The 19343-nt window shown below is 36.6% G+C and overlaps 1 long non-coding RNA gene across 4 annotated transcripts in view; it reads left to right on the top strand.

Annotated features, from left to right (window-relative positions):
• The window catches only part of LOC137399423 (uncharacterized), a 29455-nt gene extending 13651 nt beyond the window's left edge, over positions 1-15804 (top strand). Inside the window, exons 2-8 of one of the 4 annotated variants that reach the window (XR_010979157.1) lie at positions 13180-13249; positions 13495-13651; positions 13775-14010; positions 14340-14526; positions 14668-14806; positions 14914-15102; positions 15291-15804. This is a non-coding gene — a long non-coding RNA (uncharacterized lncRNA). Of the gene's footprint in view, positions 1-12153; positions 13250-13494; positions 13652-13774; positions 14011-14339; positions 14527-14639; positions 14807-14913; positions 15103-15290 lie in introns of those variants that run through there. The other 3 variants (XR_010979158.1, XR_010979159.1, XR_010979156.1) reach the window with 3 other exon arrangements.
• Positions 15805-19343: the final 3539 nt, after the last annotated feature.

Below are 19343 nucleotides of genomic sequence, written 5' to 3'. Positions count from 1 at the left end.
ACATTTGTTATTAGCCATTTTCCATTAGGACCTGAATCTTTATAAATTTAAAGATGAGTGCAGCTAAGATCTAGTTCTAAGGACATTTGAAGATCTGCTAATTCCCACAACTTGGAATAATAAAAATTGTGTTAAAATGTTATGCTATAAACTGCTCAGGTGTGATATAGCTAGTCTGCCACAAGATTAGGATGCTGCGCACACAATAGCGTAAATAGACCTTAAAGCCTACAGAGTGGCTAGTGTACTATATTTTGCCTCGAGACTTGAGTCGAGCAGCACCTTGTCTTTGCAAAACTGAGTTTACTAGAAAATTGAAATGGACTTTCGGATGATTTTTTTTTAACTTGTAATTTGATTAGGCTGGAAAGTGGTAAGCAGTAGAGCAAGGCAAGGCTGTAGTTGGTATCACACTGTAAAACAGTCAGGACTACATTCTACTTCTGGCTTGAACTTCCATCTCTTTAATATTTCTGATGACTCCTTCCCCTTACGCTAGGCTTTCTTCAGCGGTGTTCTGTTGTTTCTATTCTTGATGTTGAATAGATGAGAAATACTGACCTTCATTGCCTTCAGAGCCGTCAATTATTCTCAGTATGGTACTCTTGTGTAGCATTATGGTGGTTACTCTGCATTCTCAACATTTTTTTCTACTAATGAGAAGTGCTAAGGAATGCTTTATTGAGGTTTCTAAATACTACCAATTTGTTTTAATCAGTAATTAGTCTTACCTGCATGCATTTGGCATGTATTCAGTTGCCAGTAATAGCTGCTCATCATTAATTAGGTCATTGATGGGCTTCCACTGCTTCGGAGTACGATGTCTTTCTCCCTAGAAGTGTGGTATGCATATAGAAGATCTCTTTTTCAAGAGCATGTTGTTATACTTTTTTGTTAAGAAATGCCATCCTAACATCACATTTAGATATTTTTAGAACACAACTTGCTTAGTGGAAACCAAGACTTGCCCCTCCAACAACTGATGTAGCCTTTTCTGATGAGCTGTCATCTATTCAAAGGTGCCTTGTACGTTCCAACAATTTCTCTTTCAGCATGGAGAGAGGTAGAGCCAAGTTGTTTTTGCAGTTAGTTACTTGGCAAAGGCATTTCACGGACTTTGTCTTTACTGGTGCATTCATGTTGAAATGCCTGCCCACCATGAACTTTCCATCAGAGTCATTACTTTTCACCAATTCTGCATCTTTCTGGTGTTTCCTATGGTCTTATCTCCTCCAATGCTTAGCCAACGTTTTGTCTGCCTAGTCACTCCATCCATGTTTTCAGTCTTCATATCTTCATGCTGGCCTGAAGGATATATGACCCAAGTAGTATATTAGCTGTTGATAATTTCTCATTTCTCAAACCTTCCTCTGGACCTTAAGAAGTTCCTTGGTAAGATCTTTGAGGTTTGTAGTCATATTTTGCCTAGACTCACGATGTCTGCGTCTCATTGCAATGCCAATACTTTTCAGTAGTGTCACTTAATGTTGTACATGTTAGGCATGATTCTATGACAGTATGCCATGAGAAGGCCCTAGGTCTTTCTTGCTTATTTGTCTGGAAGCTTCGTCGTCTTCCCCTATCTCTATTTTCAGCATGTTCCAAATGTGAATCGATGTCGTATTCCAAAAAGCGTCAAAATCTGTAGTGTTTTGGACATGGGTAAGATCCAATGCAAATTGCTAGTAATGCTTTCTCGAAGTTAAGGGGCTGTCAATGCGGTGTATGAGAGACGCAGTCAACGTTTCTATCAGTCCATTTTTTATCAAGGCTTAGCTCTGCTTGTTGTCCGCACCCATCCTATCATCACCGATGCTCGTCTTCATGGCCAACAGCAGGCTACATCAAGCTGCAGCTTCTTTTTTCAGAGCTAGTACCTCTTCCAAGAACTCCATATTTTTGGGGAGTCTCTACTTTTCTAAAATTTGCAATATTCTCCTTAATTTCCGAATGCACCTTCATCTTCACACCTTTCCTATTTATATATTGCCAATCTGCTGAGCATGTCCTCTTCTGCTAGCTGCTCCCATAGCCATTCAAGTACATCAGATTATATGACCTAAAGCAAAATGTATGAGTTAAAACAAAAAGTTTATGCTAGCGCTTTTTCACAGCTTAACACAGTTTGTTATTTAACAGTCTGACTGCTTTCACATAGCTCAGAAGTCATATCGCTTTTTAGAAGTAATGATCATTTTTGTTGATCCCCATTAGACTGTGATGCCAGCAGTATGTACAGAACACTGCAAGTTGTTACAACTTCTGCATGGCTGCCATATCTGAATGGCTGTTATTTATTAGTAAATATATATTTCTCGTTATAACATCTACAAGCTCGTACATGCCTTGTTAAAAAGAAATTATTTAGATATTAGAAACTAGTGGGTCTATTGTTAGCATAAAAGTTTAGTATAAAACATCTGAATAAAATATGTTGTAAAAGGCTATACTATATGTATGTGCTAAACCAACTAATAGTTTAAAATTGGTTTACGCATGAAACAAAACACACAACACTCTCAACATGTTTTTACAAACATGAAACGTAAAAGCACATACAACTCAAAGATTGTCTAGCTTTCATGCGATAAACCCCTTTTTTTCTAATAATTGCCATATTATTATATTGCCATCATTTCCTCATTTCAAATTACAAAGGGTTTCTAGATCTCCAAGTTCTAGGCCAATGCAACTAGCATTTAGGATAAAAACTGAGTCCATGTTTGTGAAATATCCCTTGCGGTTAACTCCTGACAAGGTTCGCTGTTCTGTGTGGGTGGCATTGGCTGCCAAGTGGAAGGGCATAATTTCATCAGAACAACATCACCATCTCGGTAATTGCTATAAGATGGCAAGATCAATGACTTGGATGACATGCATGACTTGGAGGCTCGGTGCACCAGCATTCTTTGCAGATTCTTCTGAGATTGTTTTTGCGGGTTTTAAAGTTGTTGTTACAGCTTCTGTAAATGAATTTGCTGAGTTTATGACATATTTTTCCTGGTACACTGCCATTAGAACCTGTTGTTTGATGCTTCCCATGATACCATCCACGACACCTTTTGCCATGCGATGTCTTGAAAAAACTCCAGTCAGCTGGCACATCCATTTTTTCCTTATGTGCTATCAAGTTCTGAATTATGACCAGTTTTTTTATTGTGATGCAGATTCAGCGCATACATATGAGTATGTTGCAGGTTAGTTATGTTTTCTTTCAGAAATTCCACAAGCTTTTGATTAAAAGTGTAATCAACATCCTTAGTGTGGTCTAGGCTGTCGAGCACTATCAGATTTCATTTGTGGGCCAGGACTACATGCAGCTTGTGATAAATCATGACAGTGAATACTGCTACCCCTATTGTGGTGTAGTAGGCTTTTTGGATTTCAGTTGCTAGCTTAAATTTAACGTTGTCACTGAAGTCTGTCAATGATCACCTCTCATCTTTCAAATTTTGTTCGAGGTCATTGATTGATTTCTGTTCGCGGTTCAGGCTGCGCATATAAAAGCGAAGTGATGTCACAGATGTCAGGTCTTTCAGAAGGGCAAGCAAGTTGTACGATGTCAGCTGATCTTTGAGTTTTTTTAGAAAGCCGTTTTCACTTTCTCTCCACTGATAGAAATGCACACTTTCCTGGTCGCTAACAAACAGAACTAGATGGAATCGACACCACATGACTTGCACTTCCTCTTCATGCATGATTTGTTATCCGTGACACTGACAGTTTTTTAGTAGCTAATAGACAGTAGTGTGCGTTTGCAAAGAACAGACACTGGCCTTCCGCAATCCCAGTGGGGCTAATTCTGCATTCTCGCAGTGTTTACAAGCACAGACAATTTGATCATGTCCAGAAACTGGCTTGAAGTTTGCTGAGCCATAGCTTTTTAAATTTACTAAAGTTAATTTTCATATGTTATTTTTGACAGCTGCACAAGGAGGGTGGCATCATGCCAAGTTTGGTTTCATTAGCAGTTTGACAGTCATTAGAAATATGCCAATTCAAAAGTGTAAAAATCAGCAAACACTCTATTCTAAACAATTCTCATTTATGGGCAAAGCTACTACTGGCTTCACTACTGACTGGAAATTAAAGTGGTAAGCGAGGGGTAATTTGTGTAACCATACATTAAAGACACACATTTGATTTAAAGATTACCTCATGGTTTGAAGGCATCATGCTAGGCGGAGAAATCAGGAGAATAATTTTGACAAGCTGCATATTTTGAAGTACAAAACATCTTGAAATAATTCCAATTGATCATTTTTCTATTAAAAAAACTAGCGTATTTCACTTGGAATATCCAGCATTGCGTTCACATGCGATGGTTTCAAAGTGAAATTAGGAACAAAGGCAGACATCGCTATATTATTAAGTCTCCCACACGTCACAAATGCTCCCATGTCTGACTATTAAACAAACTTTCAGTACTTTCAGCAAGTTGGTGAGCTTAGCTGAAGCAGCCCCAAATTGAATTAAAGGTAAGGTTTTTTATTGCAGACAGCTTATGTTAAACAGGCTGCAACTAAATGCAATAACTAATTCGCAACCGACTAACTGTTATGCGATCTACCATAAATACCAGTCATTTCTCAAAAAATTTCTATAATTAACTTACTACTACAAGAAAGTGAATTGAGATAAGTTACCCATTCAATTTTCAAAATAATCAGCCAAGTCTCTCTCAAATGGTATAAAATTCAGACAGAGACGTTGTATTACTTACATGTAGACATGTGAATCAAAGAAGGTAGTGTTAGAAAATTTCTGATTTTCTAAAACATTTGCTAGAACATAGTTATAATTTTCCAATAAAAATGGTAAAAATATAAGTAGTTTAGCTAAAATTATGTTTTGCTACATACGATACAGAATTATAAATAATATTTTTATATACAATAGTTAGTCATGAACGTAAAAATCATGAAACACGAATTTCAAACTTTTCCTCGCAAGTATCTTTCAAACCAAAACCTAGCAGACTGCTCTGAGAATCAATATGATCTTATCAAAGGTGAATGGTAACTTAAGTCTGACTACGGCTGACTACCTAAAAAGTGTTTTTACTTGAGTTTAACGATTCAAATTAGCAAAATTAAAAGGTAATATAAACTTTGAAACATTAAGAATGTTTTTATTTGATTTAGGCAATCTTTCACTGACTTTACCACTTCTGAATCTGCATATTCACTTCTTGAGTTGAAAAAAGTTTGTCGTGATCGATAAAATTTCATGTAGCCAGGATGATTTCCGGTTTAGGTAGACGTTGCTGTGGGTTTAGTATCTTGGTTATAACTATTGCCAGAGATATAATTGAGGCTTATTTGTAAGTTTTTCTGATTGGCCAGAGATTTTTTTTTGCAACGAATAAAAAGTTTTCTTCTATAATTTAGAAATAGCTGTACATAAAATGGGTAAATTTCCAAAGCCTGATGACTTGCGTTGATAGCCTAGCTATGATCAAAATTCGCGAGTTAACTCGCGATGATTGCGAATAAGTTCAAATTGTGATGTGCAAGACAAACTATTTTTTGCATGCCTTAATGGTACGTTAAAATTTTCATTTGCTAGGAAAAAACATGTCGGCTAAAAAATTTGCTCATGAATTGATTATAAAATGAAAGCAAAATTTCTTTCAGAATAGCCAAGTTTGAGAAAAGATAATCCGTTGCCTTCCGTGTCACACGCCTTACTAGATAAATCTTCAATTTCTGAAAAAGATGAGTGCAACTAAAAGCTGGCTCAAGATATATTTCAAGATCTAACTTTTAGATTTTAAGATTTTAATTTATTGAAATTGATTGAAATATTTAAACCATACTCTACTTAGCTGTCATACAGAGAGTGCGACACAAGATTAGGTTTCACGCAATTGTGTGAACATATCTTAGAGGTCAGTCTTATCTACTATGTTTTGCCCATAGGTTTGAATCAAGCAGCACTTGGTCTGTGCAAGGCCATGGATTTTCAAGAAAATAAAAAATGAATTTTTCATATACTCACTTGGATTCTCAAGATTTGGAAAATGCATATAAATATAACTGGATAAGTTACTAGAATTTAGTTGAGATTTACACTCGACAGTTGATTAGTATGATAAGTGGTAAGCAGTAGATCAATGCAAGTGAGTAGCTGGTATTGCATTGTATCAGCAGGTATCACGTTGTAACAATCCTACCTTTTGCTCCTGACCAGAGCTGCTATCTCATCAGCATTTCTGACACCTCCTTTCAACCTAAGCTTTCTACATCGAGGTGTATTTATACATTCTTCACGATGAATAGAGAATATATTGATCTTTATTTCCCGAGAGCTGTTGAATATCTCAAGTGTGCTGCTTTGTGTTTTAGGAAAATGAAAAACATTGTTTTTCTTTTTTTCTCAATTAGTAGTTCTTGAGAATGTTTAGATACTAAATCTTACAGAACGTAACTTAGTGTTGGAGACTGAGACCTGTTCCTACAATAAATGACGTAGTTTTTCCTGATAAGCCGTCAATATTCCAAAAGTGCCTCATGCGTTCCAATGATTCCTTCTTTGGCAAGAAGGTACGCAGGTTTTCCTTGCAGTCAGTTACTCTCCAAGGGCATTTCACAGATTTTGTTTTTGCTTGCACCCCATGTTGACTTCCCTTTGTACTACAAATTCTTCATTGAAGTCATTGCTTTTCACTAGCCTCACATGTTTTTGGTGATGTGGTTTCATACAGGCCATCGGCCATCCCTTTTTTATCATGGCCTAACATTTTTTGATGCCTATTCTCTGTTCTGGCTAGCCACGCTGTCTGCAGTCTTTACGTTGTCCTCTCTTTCTGCTGACCTTAATTAGATGTATTCAAAAAATTTTGTTGAGTGTTTGAATTTTTTTTTCATCTACCAAACTTTGTTTTTGGCCTTTGATCTTTTGGATTTTAAATCATATTTTAATTAGGCCGGCAATGGCAACACTTTATCACAATGCCATGAGTGTATTGAAAAGTAGATGACAGGTGATACTGGTCAATAGTGTAGCTTTATGTTGTAGTTTTGGGCATGATTCCAGGGTAGTATGCCGTGAAAAAGGCCCTAGGTTTTACTGATTTATTATGAGAAGTGCTTAGCCTTCAAACCCGTTTTCGTTTCGCTGAAGCTATTGTTTTCGTGGCTAGCAGCAACTTGGCTACACAAAGATGCAGCAAGTTTCAAATCTAGCTTTTCTTCCAAAAATTCCATTTTGGATGGTCGCTACCTCCCCTCTAAGGTTTGCTCCGTTTTGTGAAACTTTGAATATCATCTTTATCTTGCTTGCTCTCTGCAAGCTGCTCCCCAAGCCACTCAAGTGCATTTTGTGACGTTCTAAAGCACAGTCAATGAGTTAAAGCAGAGTATCCATGTTAGGACTTTTTCACGGCCTAACATGGTTGGTTATTTAAGAGCCTGACAGTTCTCACATTATCTATAACCCCTGCTTATGTAGTAAGTAATTATCTTTTTTACCACTAGTAGACTTCGTATCACCAAAAATGCCTTACGATGTTGAAAACTGTTCCTTTTCCTCCATGATGGCATCCATATCTGAACAAATAGATATTTCTCAAAATTTATTTACATGCTTTGAAATGCTGAATAACAAGAGCAATAATTTGGATAATATTCGGAAACATGGGCAGGCAGCTACAGAGACTATACTCCATGTTAAAAATATGAAATTTCTTTATTCTTTTGCTTGTCATTCTTTTGGAAATATTAATCTTTGCATCAGTAACATCGATAGCTCCAGTGTAGTAGAAATAACTTTTATTATAATCAGGCCACCACATGTAAAATTGCCGAATAATTGGAAGCAAAGTGCATCAATATAAGCTGATTAATCTACTATATTACTTGCATATAATTCTTTATGAAGAAACTGTTATCCAAATAAAGTTTGCTGTCAAAGACTACATTTATACAATGCAGACTGATGTAGACAGTCAACAACTCATTAGCTAATATAGCAACAAAGCATTCATGACATTCAAAGGTCCGTATACGGATATTTGATGATAGTTTTATATTGAAATAATAAAACTAATTACTCTAAACAGTTACATAACCTCTAGCCTCTTACCCCAGTTATGCTCTTAGCACAACTTCTGTGAACGTCAAAGCAATAGTAGTGACAGTGGCTGCACTCCATAGTAGTTGAAACTAAAGCTTGCCATCCCAACAAATCTATTGTCCTTCGCTTGTCTGCTTCCTGAAGGTCACCAATCGTCTTGTTCGTGAAAATGAGAGCTGCAGTATAATAGATATAACCATTATTGATATGCACATGTTTTGGCTAACATGCAAGAAGTGATTTCTACATCTTACGCAATCACAGGCCCTTTGCTGGCTACTATAAAGCTAACAAGTAGATAAGCATTTTTTTATTCACATTATTTGTGTTAGACTCTGAATTGTTATAAATCTAAAGATGATTGCAGCTAAAATGTGATTCAAAGTATATTTGAATAACCCTTCAGTTCCTCCTTCAGCTAATTCCACTTATGTTAAATATTAAAATTCATCTAAATATTTATACAATAAACTGCTCAGCTGCAGTACAGAGTCTAGTACACGATTAGGCTACTGAACACACAGTAGTGTGAATATATCTTAAAATCTAGTCTTTTTGTATATTCCACTTGTCTATGAAAGACTTGATTTCCTAGGAAATAGAAATTGAATTTCTCATGCATTTGCCTGGATTCTCAAGATACAGCATGAAATTCATAACTTCAACTTAATAAGTTACTAGACTTTAGTTTAGATTTTCACTCAAAACTTGATGTCTGAAAGTGGTCAGCAGTAAAGCAATGCGAGTAGCTCGTATCACATTCTATAACAGTCCTACCTTCTACTGCTGACCAGAGATGCCACCTCATCAGTATCTCTATTGCCTCTTCCTTATTCTTTGCCTTCGTTTTGTTGTTTTTATTTACTATAGTGAATGACGATGAGACTAGGGAAATATAATAAATCATGGTCTGTTTGAAGATATCTCATGCTGCAACACACCTAATATCCATCATGATAGCTCCCATTCTCAACTATTTTTATATTCTAGTGACTATTTATGATAAAACATCAACCAATACAATAGAAAAACAATACAGCCGCAACAATTAAATGGCCACAGTGTGCTGCTCTGTGTAGTGTTATCCTGCATTTTTAACAGCGCGTCTCTCTGCTAATGAGGACTTCCTGAGGAGATGTTCTATTAATATGCGCGAATGTTGCTAACCTATACTCATTATTAACTAGTTTTTCACACATGGTGTTGTCAATTTTTCAAGTATCACACCAAATGCAACCAAACATTTACATATGCAGAAAATAGTAAGTTTTTTGAGAGAAATCTGTGCTCTATAAACTTGACTCAGCACCAGATATTTGCCACAGCATTTTTTATGTAGACTGATGCGGTTAATTATTGCAGCTTCCTTATTGAGATCTAGCTCTTCTAATAATTCAATCTTTCTGGACAGTCTCAATCTCTCTAAGATTTGCAACGTTTTTTTTTTAAATTTTTGAATGTATCCTTCATCTTCACACACCTATTGATTGCCACGCTAATGAGCATAGCCTCCTCTGTTGGCAACTCCCCTAACCATTTAAGTACATTAGATTAGAGTCTAAAACAAAATCTATGAGTCAAGATAGAGCGTCCATGTTAGCGCTTTTTCGCACAGATTTGATATTTATATATTTTCTAATAATAGCAGAGTGAAGTTTTCTGTTTCAGTAAGCATAGTAAGTGTTAACAGTGTGACTATCTAAGGAGAGTAAATCTTTCCCAGGCTTTCTCTATCATAGCTTTCAATTGCAAAACATACATTCGATCAAGATCCGGCCATTCACTTCAACCAAGTGTTGTTTTTATTGCTGCTAGTGCTTGACTTATTTTGGTGATAGGGGGTTGGTTCATTATAGCGATGATTTATTGTCAACCTCATTCTGAGCAACATGTCTAATGCATGATTTACAGTGTCACTGTCTGCCATACCTTCATATGCTGGGCACTCGGCATCAATATGTACCCAATCATGTTCGTTATCAACCCCTACGTTCTTGACAGCTCTTCACATTGCTCATTAAGTTATATGTTCTTGCCTCAATTTGATCAACTACATCAGCTAGTTCATTCTGCAACATTTTAGTATTGCAGCTAGATTAGTTGAATTCCATGATTTCTCTCAAGTCAATTACTAAACCGAGTGTTGTTTTATCAAACAATCTGTAATTCCACATTCTTCCTTAACAACTCACAGGACTAAGTCCTCACAGAGATTTTCAGACATTGAAATTATGCCTTGGTATATTATGACTGTATTGCAAAGTAGTCTTTTTGGGAAATAACTAACTTTTATGTTTTCATTTCTTCCTTACCAAAACATCTGCAAGATAGTGTGTTGGATAGTTGTCCACTAGTAATACCACTTTCGTGTCAACATGTTGGAGCTTTGAATAGACTTATACAGAGGTCAAAGTCATTTGTCAAACCATCAAGAACGACGAAATATCATACATGTTTTGGTAAGCCAACTAGTTATTGTAAGCAAGCAGCGAATCTTGGATACCACTCAAGAATCTGTGCCTATAATCTAACATGCAACCTTTTTATTATGGTAACAGATAATGTTCTATTTTTTACGAAGAGAATGCTTATATGCGAAGGAATAAAACAAGATCATACATAGCATGTGGTGTGTGTATATATATTTAAAACAAAAATTGTTTAGCATATACATGTGATATATATGTTTAGCATATATATGATGATGGCCCCCATATCCACATACTATTTGTGAAAGGGTCAATTGGCCTCAGTGCCCCCATGTGGGCAATCTCCACATTCGAATACACTTGTGTATTATGCTCCCCATATTCGTCCTCTTCCACTTTTACATTTTCTATTTCTAAACATCTACCTTCTCCAAAATGCTCACTAAAACATAAACACATGATAATTGTGTTTCATTCATCTTGTTTCCATTTACACTTACACATATAATTCAGGCTGAGCCCTATTCAACTCGCATATTTACTATGTTGACTCACCCTTATGATGGTTCCAACTAACAAAAAAAATTGACTCAAGTTTCAAGCACAAAACTGGTAGCCAAAACAATGTAGCAGACGCACTTTCTAGAGCTATCATGACAGTGAATACGGTAGGAACCACCAACATTGATGAAAACATGAGATTCCAAAAATGAGACTCATCTTGGACTTATCTGGAGATATATCACAAAAAGATAATCTCCTGGAGACGCTAAACGGTCTACGCAAAAAAAATAGTCAAGGAGAGCAGCCAGTTTAAAATGCATGCAGACGTTTTGTACCAAAAACAGGAAAAGCTCTTGCAATCCCAGCAGTACCCAGGAGTAACCAAGAATTTGATGAGACTTCAAGAAAAATAGTGGTTCCCATCCATGGCACAAAAGGTAGAGAGCTACATCAGCCAATGCATTTTCTGTCAACACAAAAAAGCCCAAAAGTACCAATACATGGTGCCATTAAGCACCCAGATGGCCAGAAGCCCATTCGTAATCCTCTCTGTAAACTTCTAGGGTCCTCTAACCAAAAAGCACTTGTGGAATGAAACATGTTAGTGTTCACCGATCATTTCACCAAATGAACTGAAATGGCAACAACTAGAGACCAGCTCGCAACAACAGTAGCTAGAGTATACGCAGAACACGTCTTTGCAGATTTGGAGCTTCAAAGATCCTTCTAAGCGACCGCGCTAAGAATTTTATGAGTGAGACGATTGCGGATGTTAACTAGCTACTAGACGTCAAACTCAGGTTCACAACTAATTATAACCCAAAATGCTATGGGCAAGTCGAAATTGACAATGAGTCAATCGCGAATGTGCTGTCACACTGTCAATCAAAATACTCGCAAAGATTGGCCCAGACATTTTCTATTCTGCCAACTCACACATAACTCATCAAAACACATAACATTGCAAGCTTCACCCAGCTCCATATTGATGTGTATCCATATTAATACATGTATATCCATATTAAATGTGCCTACCCTACGACTTAACTAAGCCTTCTCCAGAACCGCTCATGATAAATGATTCATATGCCGCAAAACTACACGAGTGGATGACAGAAACTTGGAGCAAAGCGAGAGAGAGTTGATCAAGAAGTGTAAAGCAAAGCAGAAACATTACCATAGCAAAAAGGCTACACCCAGCATACTACAAGTAGGTGACTACCTACTCTACCTTGACAAAAACAATACCGTAACAAGTCTTTGAAGCTAAATAAAAGGTGGAAAAAACGCCTATTTAATTAAAAGTCGCAGAGACCACAGCAACCATCCAACCATTCGACAAACCTGATGAGAAACCCTTAAAAGTGAATCTCAATATGCTGAAAAAGCATGTTGGAACACTAATCAGAGGAGACTACACTGACATATCAGTTAAACTGAATTCTTCAGACGGTGAGAGTGAACTCGAAAAAATGCCACAAGATATGTACATCTGACAAATACCAGCCATTTTTGCATGCAGATGAGCTTCAGAATTGAAAAGGGTAAACCTTGCCTAAACACTCAAGTTTCTGTAAATGTAGCTGTAAGCTAGGCCCAAGCCAGTCCCGTTGAATTCTTCAATTTTCGAATGAACAAGTGACTGAGTGCAGATATGCATGTGCAGAGTTATCTAGCGTTAAACTGGAGATTCGTTTGCTCTCAAAAATAGAAACTGGATTTCATTCTAGTACTGTGACTAGTTTTAAAAAAAGTTGTCAAACAATCTTCGGCATAAATCAAGAACTTACTATTGACATTTAGGACTACCCACATGCAGATTTCAATTTGCATACCATCGGTGTCGCAAAGCTAAAAGTGCTTGTGACTCACTACAAGAATGTCAAGTCAGTAGTGCCAAGAAAACTAAACCGTGGGAACAATGAATGCATCATGTATGAACAATCAAAAGCATTTCAGATTTTCATGATCAACTTTCTGGAGCAGCACAGTCTGGTGTTGCCTGGTCAAATTAGTGGGATTTCAAGAAAGGCTACTAAAGTTCTACCCTCCCATTTGTCGAAGAAATTTGTCTATAGAAAATACTCTAAAGCAGTAGCAGTTTGTGGCCGCCTTTCAACTCCTATGAGTGTGTGCAGCTTTAAACGACTTTGGAACCTTATCTTTCCAGGATTGCATTGCTGTCGGCCAATGTCTGACTTGTGATGAACAGGTCAAAGTAACAACACTATAATTTACCAGTAAGTCTAATTTATATTTGTAGATTTCTTCAACTTTTGTTAATTGTTGTAGATTTACAAAAGCCTTTTTACATCTAACTTGTGCTTGACGTGCAATTATTAACTTAGTTAACACTCATTCAAAAATCTGTCAGACGGCCATCTACCCAACTTCTTGGACTTAGTAACAAGCTTGTAATTTAATACATGTAATTGAAAAGATTGTAACTTTTGCACTAGGTTTATTTTGTGTTGACTATTTGTAGTAGCACGCTAAAGAATGATGAGGAGAAGGAGTCTGTGCTGAAAGTGCAGGAAGTACCTTTGTTGGCAACATCCAAAGCTCGTCTCTACTACAATGGGTCCATAGAGAAAGGTAAAGCTGGATTTTGCCTCTACATTTTATTCGATATGGCTCAACAGGTATGCAACTTTCAATGAAAATGCCAACCATCTGTATGCCGACTGTGTTGTCCACGCTTTATTACTTAAAACATGATCACACAAATTTATAGGTTTATTTAAATTGGTGGCATATTATTTTAGGTACACTGTTTGTCAAATCCACTATAGCCCGGACCAGTATACTTTAAAACTCCGAGGAAGTGTGCAGTGTTTGGCACTACTGACGAAGGCTTCCCTCGTCAAACGAATTACTTGATAGACGAGGCTGTACATGTTGGGAAAGGGTGCAACATCATATCTTACATACACCACTACTTGGAGGCAAACAAGTCACAGGCGTCGCGTAGCTCTCTCGTAATACATGCGGATAACTGTGCGTAAGTTGATAACGACAACGTGTTTCTGATGAGTTTATCACATACCAGTGTCTCTTTCATCTACTTCTATGCTGTCTTACCTTGGTTCTGGCTCTATTTGAGTTGAAGAGAAGTGAGAATAATACATTTTATTTCAAAAGCTATTCACTACTGTTTGTTACCTCATAAAAATATCATTGTTGCTACCTTAGCAGGTACTTTTCAAGGTTGCTGTAGTTCACCAACCTTTATGCAAATGTGTTCTTAAAATATATTTTCTAGTTTAATTATATGGATCTACATGTATGTACATGTATTTGCAGTGTTTAATGTTCATGGATTCATTGTAGTGGCCAGAACAAGAACAACTTCATGCTGATGTACCTGGCGTGGAGAGTATCCTGAGGTTTGAATGTCAATGTCAACGTCAACTCCATGATCACGAGTCATACTAAATTATGTGCCGACCTGTTCTTCGGGTTGTTCAAAAGACGATATCGACGAGAGTTTGTTTCATCACTACATGAAGTTGAAGAGGTTAGTTTTATCAACAACCTTTTTTGTACACTCAATTCAATTGATTTTTCGATCAGCATTACACGCTGTTTTTGCTCTTGAAATAGTTGGTTTGATCAGTTTTCTTGATTTAGGAATTTTGGTAATTTCTACTGGCTGTAGTACATGGAGAGGTCGTCAACTCTAAACAAAGCAGTGTTTGTGGCTCACAAAGTGGTAAAATGCTTGTTCCGACATATGACTTCCAAAATTAAAGGAATCAAGTCAGCCCACCAGTTCACTCTCACAAATGAAACTCTAGGTATAGTTTGGTCAGAAATTATTTGCAGGTGTTTTAATTTGTTATAATTTTGTTCTGATACCAGAAACATTGCTTTAGAGTCACAAGTTTAACTTTTGTTTGCCCAGGCAGCGTCATGGTGAGACAATTCTGCAACTCATACGAATGTACCACAGGTTTGATTCAGCATAGCCCACTCAATGATGAGATGCTTGAGAAACTTACACTTCTTGGGATGACCAGAGAGTGAAAACAATATCTGCATAAAGAAATCAGAGAATTTTGCAAAGAGGAACACCGAGGTATTGTTTGCCCACGTAAGTACTGTTTTAGTGATGATTGGCACTAAGCCACAAGCCACTCCACCTACTCCTAAACCGTCTGCTCTACTTCTAAACTCGCTACCCTATGTTGAACATAAAGCAGAAGTATTGCCAAATAAGTACATATAGTAGATTGCTAATAGTTTGAAGGTGTCTTTATAATGATTTATTTATGTTTGCAGCAGTTCCTCCGGCACAATCGCACGAAATACATGCACGACCTACAGCAGAGTGTAGCGATGCTAAAGATGAGAGGTTATCAATCAAGAAAAGGTCAGCTACGAGAGCCAAGAAGGATTGTGTCATTTTGAACAATAAATATTAATCACTATAGTAGCCTACAAATTGTGAATTAGATGAGTGAGTTTTCTGCGGTATCGAAAAGTTATCTCCCTTGTGTCTATTGCATCGCTACCTTGCTATTGGTGCGTGTTTTAATTTCTATATTTTATAAGATCGAAGTTTATAGTTTCCGATGGTGTGTTACTATATGTTAATATTTTATCTTCCTAAAGATTCTGTTGGTGATACTATAGCTGTGCTCAAAATCGACAATACTCCCAAGCTGCTTTTAATATCTGCACAATTAAGAATAAGTAACACATTTTGTGATAGATGTACAGCTAATCCCATGACAGCCAGCTGAAATCTGTTTAAATAATTGAATTCAGCATAGCTTTTGTATATAAATACAGAAATCTACAGTAGATAAATATCACAATTACTTGATATTGGTTGCTATGACGTTTTGAAATGTAACCAAAATTGTGTATTGGTATTTGTCTTTCAAACTTTAACACCAGTTTTCTCCGAACCATGTTTTAGCACTAATGGTGAGTGTGCATTCAGTTTATTGACCATAAAATTTGCTGTAATTAAATTAGAATCAAAATTTGCAAAATAACTGAGTTTTCTCCTTCTGCTAGCGTAGACAACTCCAAATCTTACACACACGACTTAACCATGGTTTCTGAGATCTTGACCCAAATAGAAGGGGTGAAAGGAAATGAATCTTGAGCACCAGTCATCCTAGATAACTTGTATCATAAGATCCAAGGAGCTATTTCTAAAGAAGAGAATAGGTCATGCTTGCAGTCTGATAATGAAGCCAACAATTTGCAATTGGACACCGGTGAAGTTACTGAAGACGGCAACCCTATACCAGAACAATTTAACAAGTTTAAGCAATCAGGTGCCCGAGAGAGAATTGATAGGTACGAACTTTGGAGAAAAACGAAGCCCGCACAGGAAAAAGATTTCCAATACTACGGATAGTTTTCTTCTTTTACTCACCCAAGTATGAAGGATGACGACCACACACTTGATCGAACACTACTACACCAACACAAGAAAAAGGCTTAATTTAAAATGAGCAAAACTCAATATTCATTTTTTACAATAACAATATAACCATATAAAAATGACAATAACAGCTACAAACTCCAATATACTCCCAAGAATCTCATTCAAGCATTGTTTGTTGTGTTTCACTCAAGATCCTGAAATATCAAATGAGCATACAGTACTTACGTTATAATATCACACACCGATAAAACTATTAGAAATTAAGAAAGGGAGCAATGCCACTAACCGATAACAGCAGGTAAATCAGATGTCATCTCAAAAGGGTCGCGACTGACTTTCCCGACTTTGACCTCAACTGTATCTTTAATAACAGGCGTCTTGGTTCCAAATACAACCGAGAGTGGCGTACACCGTACGATGATTTTCACGCGTGTGGACCTTCTAAGTTGAAGGCCTATAAATAGAAAATTTTTCATTAGAAACTACTCAACATCAACAAAAATCTTTTGTAATTTCGAGAGATAAAAGTTACGTACCATTCTTTTTGCAAGAATGGCGCAAGCTCCAACAAATAATAACGAAAATTAAAGAAGTACATGGCGAATAGTGTGGAGTATAATCCTCAGTGAAGCAAGAAAAAATGATCGCGACTGACTAACTATAATGTAGAAAAACGTCACGCGAACCCAAATAACACGAATGCTCATTGGACGATTATTCACTAATTTAAAAATTGGCTCCGCCATTTCAGCACTGACAGAACGTTTGGAAAAAACCGATGTCGAAAGACTCAGGATTCTTACGAAAACTGGCACGCACTCATTAGGCAATGTTAATTCTAACTTATTGATCAACTTAGGCATTACCAAGACAACCATGAATAATGAAGATATATTACCCAAATTTCTTGGGTAAGTTAATTGAACATTATAAGCAAGCAAAGAGCCTTGGATATTATTCAATTACCTGTGTCTATAATCTGACATGCAACCTCTTTATTATGGTAACTTACAATCAGACACGATAGTCAGTTAAAACTTCGATGAGAATATTTATGTGCAGAACAATAATGCAAGACAATGTTCGACTTATACATATATTTGTGTTTGAAATTATGACATTAATGACGGTTTTCACATTCACACACTGTCTGCAAAAGAGTTAACTAGTTAGCACGGATGCACACTTGTCCCTAGTGGGGACAGTGCTTTTTTACTAAGGGGTCAGCATGACAGCTAGCGTCACAGTCCTTTTTATCATATTCTTCCTTCCCAGCTTCCCTCGCCGTGTCAGTGTTTATGCATACCCCTCCTGTCTCGCAGTCTTAGCTAAAAATGTAATTATTAAAACATGACAATTCCATCACCTGTCATTCACATTTACACCTAAATCAGAGTAAAGTCAATTGAAAATATGTAACTCATTCTATAAGAGATAGAGCCTATGCAAACACCTTTCCTACACCTTCTTCATTGCTTCTCTCTTTCTGCTTTTGAATGTGGCACTTCTACAATTACAAAAGAATTGATGGATTTATACATAATATTCCAATCATTAAAATTCTTTGTAATGAAAGAATGAAAAACAGCGGCACCTATAATGATGATCTTTGCTCATGGCTGAGACTTCTGATGAGCGAAGGAACTGTGCTCTGTGGTTTACCAGCTATCACAGTAATATTGATGTAGCTCTGTGACTTCCTTCATTTTCCAGATCAGGTGAACCACATAGTAACCTTTAAGATGTATAAAAAATTTTGTGTACATTTTTACATTGAAGACTAGTACATGGAGTTTATCATCAATATTGAAACATTGCATCACAACCTCCAAATACACATGATGGTTGAATTTCAGTATACTTTTGGTACCGGTTATACACACAAATCATATAGTGGACTTATCCTACTGATACAATGTCTATGACTTCAATTTAATATTGTCGCCTTCACTATCATTAAAACTTCCTAATACATGTTTGGAAATGTGCTGGAGATGGCACATATGGCCCTGTGTATCGCAAAATCATAGTCTGATAAATGGGAATGTATGCCAATATTGTCTGATATTCAGGACATCTGTAGCTTGATATTGCGATATGCCCACCTATAGTTGAAGCTCTAAGACATCCTTGATTCAGACCTACTGTTTTTGTCATTCTTGTCAAGTAGAAAATCTTTGTGGTATTTGTCTATATATTTTAGTATAATTCTCTATCCATCGTTTTTTTGACGTCATCAGTCGTTTGCACATGCGCTCATTCACGTAAAAACCGCCATATCTGTAGAAAACGATCGTTTTTCTTGGATTTATTAGTACTTTTAATTGTTGTTTTGATACTATAATAAAAAATTGCAAACAAAAACGTCGTTTTCAAATTATCATTGCACAAGTTTTGTGTGTCTAACGAAAAAACTGTCTATAAAGATGGCCGACAACGATAAAATGACGTCACGAAAAAACGAAGGATAGATTGAGCATAGTTTGGTGGAATAAATAAATATTTGACCAGTAAGAATACGATGGGCAGTATCCAAAAGCTTGTAGAGATGGTGAAAGTTGAAGATAAACCATCCATGTGTTTTAAGAACATTAATCATCTGTTTGATTCTCTTTGTTTATATTATAGTCTTTGATAGGTTGTCGTAATGTAGGTAAGTTTGGATTTGAAATAGGTATATTAATCTGCGCTGAATGTATGCACTATACAATCACTGTGCTTTTAATGTAGATAGCCTGAGCGTGATGAGCTTGTTCATTATTTTGCTGAAGTTTGCATCATTCATGAGTCACCTGCTGACCGTAACATGCATCTTCTTTCGTCCGCAAATATCTAGTGCTTATAGTGTAGCTGTTCTTCCTTTGATACACCCCTAGGACATTCAACTAGTTTAGGAGGAATTTTTGTCATCTCAATTCTCATTCAGAGAG

This window comes from Watersipora subatra, chromosome 7, assembly GCF_963576615.1.
Source record: "Watersipora subatra chromosome 7, tzWatSuba1.1, whole genome shotgun sequence".
NCBI classification, from domain to species: Eukaryota; Metazoa; Bryozoa; class Gymnolaemata; order Cheilostomatida; family Watersiporidae; genus Watersipora; species Watersipora subatra.
This window is presented reverse-complemented; position numbering and strand designations above follow the sequence as displayed.